The sequence below is a fragment of the Bos mutus genome, chromosome 13 (assembly GCF_027580195.1).
Source record: "Bos mutus isolate GX-2022 chromosome 13, NWIPB_WYAK_1.1, whole genome shotgun sequence".
In the NCBI taxonomy this organism is placed as follows: Eukaryota; Metazoa; Chordata; class Mammalia; order Artiodactyla; family Bovidae; genus Bos; species Bos mutus.
Window position 1 is genome coordinate 51794897 of NC_091629.1, and position 6552 is coordinate 51801448.

Consider the following 6552-nt stretch of genomic DNA (forward strand, 5'->3'; position numbering starts at 1 on the left):
GGCACCGACTCGTGCCATCCTGACCTTTGGGGATCTGTTCCCATCTGTCCAAAGGGCTGGCAGATCATGCTCTGAACTTCTGTTCTCTCATTTCAAGCACAAATTCACTCATCTTTTTTTTTTTTTTTTGGCCACGCCACCCACATGACCTGTGATCTTAGTCCTCCAACCAGGAAGTGAATCTGGGCCCTCGGCAGTGAAAGCATTGAGTCCCAGCCACTGGACCACCCAGGAATTCCCTCAGTCTCACTCCTTGATTAGTCTTCAGGTTGATTTTAATAACAAATATTCATTTAATAACTATCACAAAAAGAAGAGCTCCCGGTTAGTGAATGCTTACTGCGTACCCGGTGCTTTCCCAGGCGTTGTTTTTATACACACGATGGTTTTTAACCCTCAGAAGCATGCAGTGAGGTAGGGTCTCTGGTTATCCCTGGTTGACAGATGGGGAAACTGAGGCATGGAGTTGTCAATCACCTTGCTCAGAGTCACACCAGTGGGGCTGGAAGGGAACCTCAGCCCTGACTCTAGTGCCAGCCCTGCTCCGCGGTGCCAGTTCTCCAGGATGGGGTGTTGGAAGAGAACATGGAGGAGACACAGAGCTCTGACCTTTCCAGAACCCCCCTGTCTCTGCACCCCCGCTGGCTACACGGAGGCAGCAGGGTTGATGGGCTGGAGATTAGGACAGACCCATGGGATCACCTGGGTGGTCCTTTGTCCCCTTTTTCTCTCTCAACCCATATCCCACCAATCCCCATAAGGCTTCTAAACAAAGGAGAGAGAATAAGTCTGAGTTATTAGAGACGGAATTACTTTTTTTGGTTCATTAAATGGGCAACTTGATTTTTTGTTACCTTTTTATTTTATATTGGAGAACGTGCTTCTGCAGGCAGGCTTGACCGTGTTCCAAGGAAGGAACAGAGCAAGGCTCCAACCCTCTGGGGAACTCCCAGAACCTCTCTGGAAAGCCCTGCAGAGAAGCCTGTCAAAGGAGCAGCCACCGTCAGCTGTGGCAAGTTGTTGTCCCTCAGGGGCAGGACCCCAGGATAATCCTCTCTTAGTTTTTTTTAGAAAGGAATTAGAGCTAGAGGATTTTAAAATGTGAGACCGCCCCATGTTCAAATAATGGCAAGCTACACTGAACTTGCTAACATTCCCGGGTTCAAATGATGGCAAATAGTAAATGTGCTCTAACATCCGCTAGGGGGAGCCACTCTGCTACTTCAAATGGAGCTTGGAGGATCCTGATCTGGTTGGGAGCATTTGTCTTTTCTGGGGTCAACGGGCAGCACTGAAATTTCCCCTAGTCACCTGAAAAATGCAGCCGGCCGCTCCCTCCCAGAAGTGCTATGTGAGAATTTCGATGCAGCCCATCTGTTCCCTCCCGACTCTTGAAAGCTTCTGTACAGTTCTCTGAGCCTTCGTGGCATAATGATGCCTCCAGCAGAGTGCCCCAGCCCTGGCTGCACAGGGGAATCAAGTGGGCAGCTCCCAATTATGCGGATGCCCACGTCCCATCTCCATTGGTTTTGGTGCCGTTGGTCTGGAGTTTTGCCCCGGCGTCAGGACTTTGAAGGATTTCCTGTGTGATTCCAGTGCACAGTCAGGGTTTAGAACCACTGGTCTTTGGGTCTGGTCTCCACACCTAGAATGCAGTTCCTTGGCCCAGCAGGTCTCCTATTTCTCTGGCTCTCACCCACCTTGCCCAGGTGAAGGGATTGCCCACAGCTGTGCTTTTCTCTATCTCCTGGCCCAGCCTCAGCTCGGATTCAGGAAACCTATATTAATTCTATTTCAAGATGTTTTCATCTGTGTTGTCTATACTTGAAAAATTCACAACCCAGAGATCAACTCTACCAGACTTACTATGTGGAAGAAAGTTGGTGAACATCACTGGACAATTCAAAGAATGAGCACCCTGCATGAAATGAACCCGTCTGGTCTTAAGGGTACCTTGAAGCCATGTAGGAAGACTGTGATGAGGCTGTGGTCCAGGGCGGAGAGTAGGGATTCTTGGACCAGGATGGTGGGAACTGGGGAGATGCAAGAGATGTATGAAGGATTGAATTATCTAGAGGTTTAGGGAGCTCAGCCTGGCACTCTGTGATGACCTAGAGGGGTAGGATAAGAGGTGGGTGGGAGGCTCAAGAAGGAGGGGATATATATATATAGTTATGACTGATTCATATTGTTGTACGGCAGAAACCAGCACAGCATTTTAAACCAAATATCTTCCAATTAAGAAAAAAATTTTTTTAATGAAACAAAATTGTCTAGTGGCTAGTCGGATGTGAGGGCTTCCCTGGTGGCTCAGTAGTAAAGAAGCCACCTGCCAAATGCAGGAGATGCAGATTCGATCTCTAGGTTGGGAAGATCCCCTGGAGAAGGAAATGGCAACCCACACCAGTATTCTTGCCTGGGAAATCTCATGGAAAGAGGAGCCTAGTGGGCTCCTGTCCATGGGGTGGCAAAGGGTCAGACACGATTTAGCAACTAAGCAACAACAACAAATTGGATGTGAAGAGTAACAAGAAATCATTTCAGGCCCTCAGTGCACTTGAAGCGACCATCTGGTGAGACCAGGAATTCAGAAAGGAGAGCAGGGTTTATGGAGGGGAAAGAATGGGCTCAGATCACTTCCTTCACTGTGGCATCCACAAACCATAGCGCACAGCAGTTGAGAGCACTGTGTCTGGGGCTTGCAACCTGAATTTGAACCCTGGGTCTGCAGCTTGCCAGCTGGATGTGTGTAGGTGAGCCATCTACTCCTGGGTCTGTCTGCCCATCTGTAAACTGGGGACAGTAGCACTCACCCTTGACTATTTAAATGATGCCTGCACGTGTCTGGTGCTGGGCATGTAGTAGTAACAATTCGATAAACGTTGGAAACAAAATGACAACTGGAGATTGTTATTCATACTGTCCACTGAGGATCTGTGCACTTTTCTGCATATACTGCACATCAATAAAACACTGAAAACAAACACAAAATCACCTGTTAGTGATGCTCGGAACAAATTCTATGGATGTGCTGAGCACTCTTGTTTTCTGGTGGAATGAGGGATTTGTTGCTGCACTGCCTCACATGACTTTAGGACAGCGATGCCATTGGAACTGTTAGGGTTTTATTTGACTTCTTTTCTGCACCCTTGTCTGACCTCCTCAGAAAGTACACCCAAAGAAACGACTGCTCTTCCCTCATTGCTTAGCTGTCAAAACGGGGTCACAGTCCTGAATATTCATTGGAAGGACTGATGCTGAAGCTGAAACTCCAATACTTTGGCCACCTGATGCAAAGAGCTGACTCATTGGAAAAGACCCTGATGCTGGGAAAGATTGAGGGCAGAAGGAGAAGGAGACGACAGAGGATGAGATGGTTGGATGGCATCACCAACTCAATGGGCATGAGTTTGAGTAAACTCTGGGAGTTGGTGATGGACAGGGAGGCCTGGCGAGCTGCAGTCCATTGGGTCGCAAAGAGTCGGGCACGATTGAGCGACCGAACTGAACTGAACTGAACTGAACACGGGTGTGACTTGGTTCTGGGGCTTTTTAGTCTCCTCCACCTAAGTGGCCTTCCTCCTCCAGGGCCCTGGGAATCCTCCAGTCTTCACTAAGGGGCTGTTCTGTGAAGTGAGAGAACCCGCACACCTTTAAGCATTTCCATCCATTTGCCTTTCTGGCCTGAGGACAGTAGGAAGGGACCCTGAGGCGAAAAACTTGGGCCCTAGGGTGGACTTCTGCTTCAGCCTGGAAAAATCACTTGCTGGGGCAATGAGCCTTAGCTAGGAAATAACTTCCTGGGGCTTTGGGTCTGAGCTCCAAGCCCATTTATTTGATCCTGGGGCTTGCACTTGAGTCTGGGAAATCACTTCTTCAGCCAAAAGTCCTGCATCCTCAGCCTCCAAACTTGCTTTCCTAAGTCAGGATTTCAGCCCCTGCACCCTAGGCCATTGCTACTGAGTGGACTGGGTCTGACCAAACAGAGGTTCGGTTCAGAAACAGATGTTCTATTTCCCTGCAGCAGCAGAGTCTGAAAGGCTGCAAGTTCAGGCTTGCAGTTGGGTCGGGGGAGGGTGGCGGGGCTGGGGAGGAACCTTCAGCATTTGGACTCCACAGACTCCAAACAAGCTGTGCAGCTCCTACAGAGAGGCAGGTGGTCCGGGGAGGCACCTATGCCTGAGGCAAGGGCTCGTGGCTGGGGAGGATGCTGCCCACAGGGCTGGTGGCCAGGCCCCATCTTGAGGCACCAGTACATGCAGAAATGGAGTATTTCCTGCCGTATCAGTAAACAAGGATGTCACAGTCACCAGCGATTGCAGCCACCACAGATGACGGGCCAGTGAGCCCTGAGGGAGCTCAGGAAGGAAAGAACACCTGCCATCTAGCAGCCGTCAGACTGCAGCCACTCCCTATACTGAGCCTTGAAGAAGTGCAAGATGTGAAAACACAGGATGCTGGCCCCAGAGAGCTGAGGTGCGTATCAAAGGAATGATTTCAGTGAGCCCAGACTCTTGAAAAGAACTTCCCATATATAGAAAAGAGCTAACTTGAGTTACCTGGTTTTCTTTAAGTTGCAATAATCTTGATGTTCAGACCACCTGTCTCTGGCTGGGGAGATTGCTGTCCAGGAAGCCTGAGGGTGGGCGTGGGCTCTGCTCTTAGTCCATGGCCCCCTTTAGGGGGCTAAATGGCCCACCTCCTCTCATCAAACTAGTGCTTCAGCCCTAAGCTCAACAAATAGATATTGCCAAGCTGTGTTTGGGGAACTGGGACAGGAAAGAGGCCCCACTGACCCCGCAGGCTCTGCCTGTCATCCCGGCGGCCTGACGTCCTCGATGAGACTTTCTGGCCAGGTCGCCTTTCTTGATGGCCCAGATGTGAAGACCGAAGGACAGCAGTGGCCGACAGCCCCAGCCCTGCGACAGGCGACTCAAGATCTGGATGTGAAAGACGCACGCAGACAAGAACAAGGCGGCGGACGGCCCCGAGTGGGTGAGTGCCCCCTACTCACCTCCACCCCCCGCCAGGTGGAAGAATAAAGGGGCAAGGGGCAGCGGGAGGGCACCTGGTGGCCCTGAGTTTGAATCCTCCGCATCTGCAAGGACTCGGGACCAGGCTGCCAGGAACGGCGCTGCCGATTGTGGCCACAAGGGGGCGCCCCGGGCCCATTGCAGCGAGCGAGGAGGCGGGGTCTCAGAAACTACCGAGGTGACCCGGCTGAGCAAGGCGGAAACGGTGCGGTGCAGCGGGGTCTTCTGGCAGCTATCACGTCTGCCCCGTTTTTAGGCAGCTCTTGTGTGCTTTGCCAAGGGTTGGGAAAGTGGGGTGTGGAGTGATTGTGGTGAGAAGCGGGCAGGAGAAAGGAAGGGACTTGTAAGAATCCTGAGTGTTCCAGGGAGGAGTCCAGAACCAAGAAGTTGGCCTTGTGCACATGTTTACGTGAACCTGTCTGCGTGGGTCTGCAGGTGCCCTGCACGCACTCCTGTTGTGTATGAGCATGAACGCATGTGCACACATGTTTCTGTGCCTGTGTTAGTGTGTGCACCCTTTGGGGAACATTGTGTATGTGGCCATGATATGATCCATGCACATAACTGGTGTGGATATGTATGTGTGTATCTTGTATTTTGAGCGTGGGTCTTTGTGAAAGTGGACGTGCATGAGTGTTTACACACACACATTTGAACTCCAGGCATGCATGTGTGTGTTCATGTTTAAGAATCTTTCTCTCTCTGCAGACTCCCTGAGTAGCAAAGATCCGGTGGCCTGGCCGATCAAAGATCCCCTGGAAGTGGCCCTGTTCCGCACACTAGAGTGGCCCACGTCCTCAGGCAGGTTCACAGAGTGCTTCAGCCCTGGATCACAGGGTCAAGAAAGCAGAGAGGACACGGACAGCTTCCCCTTACCCCTTACAGGAGCCTCTCCCCTGTAGGGAAAGGGGTGCAGGTACTGGGAGGGGTCAGCACCTTGAAGCTGAAGCCCATTGAGGGGAGTTGTGCAGGCGTGGGCCATTCCCTTTCTGGGGAGATCTGAACTGGGTTCTCCAGCCTTCTTTGAGAACTTCTTGGCTCCAAATCATAATGATGATAGCCATCATTCATTCATTCATTTGACAGGTATTTAATGAATGCCTACTCTTGACCAGGCACCATGTGGAATGCTAGAATCACAATGAAAAGGACAGGGGCCCTGGACCTACAAGTTCACAGCCCTGTGGAAGAGATAAGACATGAGTCAAATAGCCATGGAGTAAATATCAAGTTACAAAGTATATTGGGTTGTGTAAGAGATATAAGGAACAATGGGAATGTAAATCAAGTATAGTATAGTATGGCGTAGTCTGGAGAATGAGGCAAGGCTTCCAGGCCCTGAAAACTGCAGGTGCAAAGGCCCTGAGGCAGCAGGCCACGAGCTGAGAGAGGATCCGTGGGGATAATCTGCAACTGTCACCCCAGGATGTAAGAAACAGCTTGAACTCTCAGGAGCCCGCTGATAGAACTGGCACGAAGGACTCCTGGACTGTCAGTTCTTAGCAAGTATCTAGCCCAG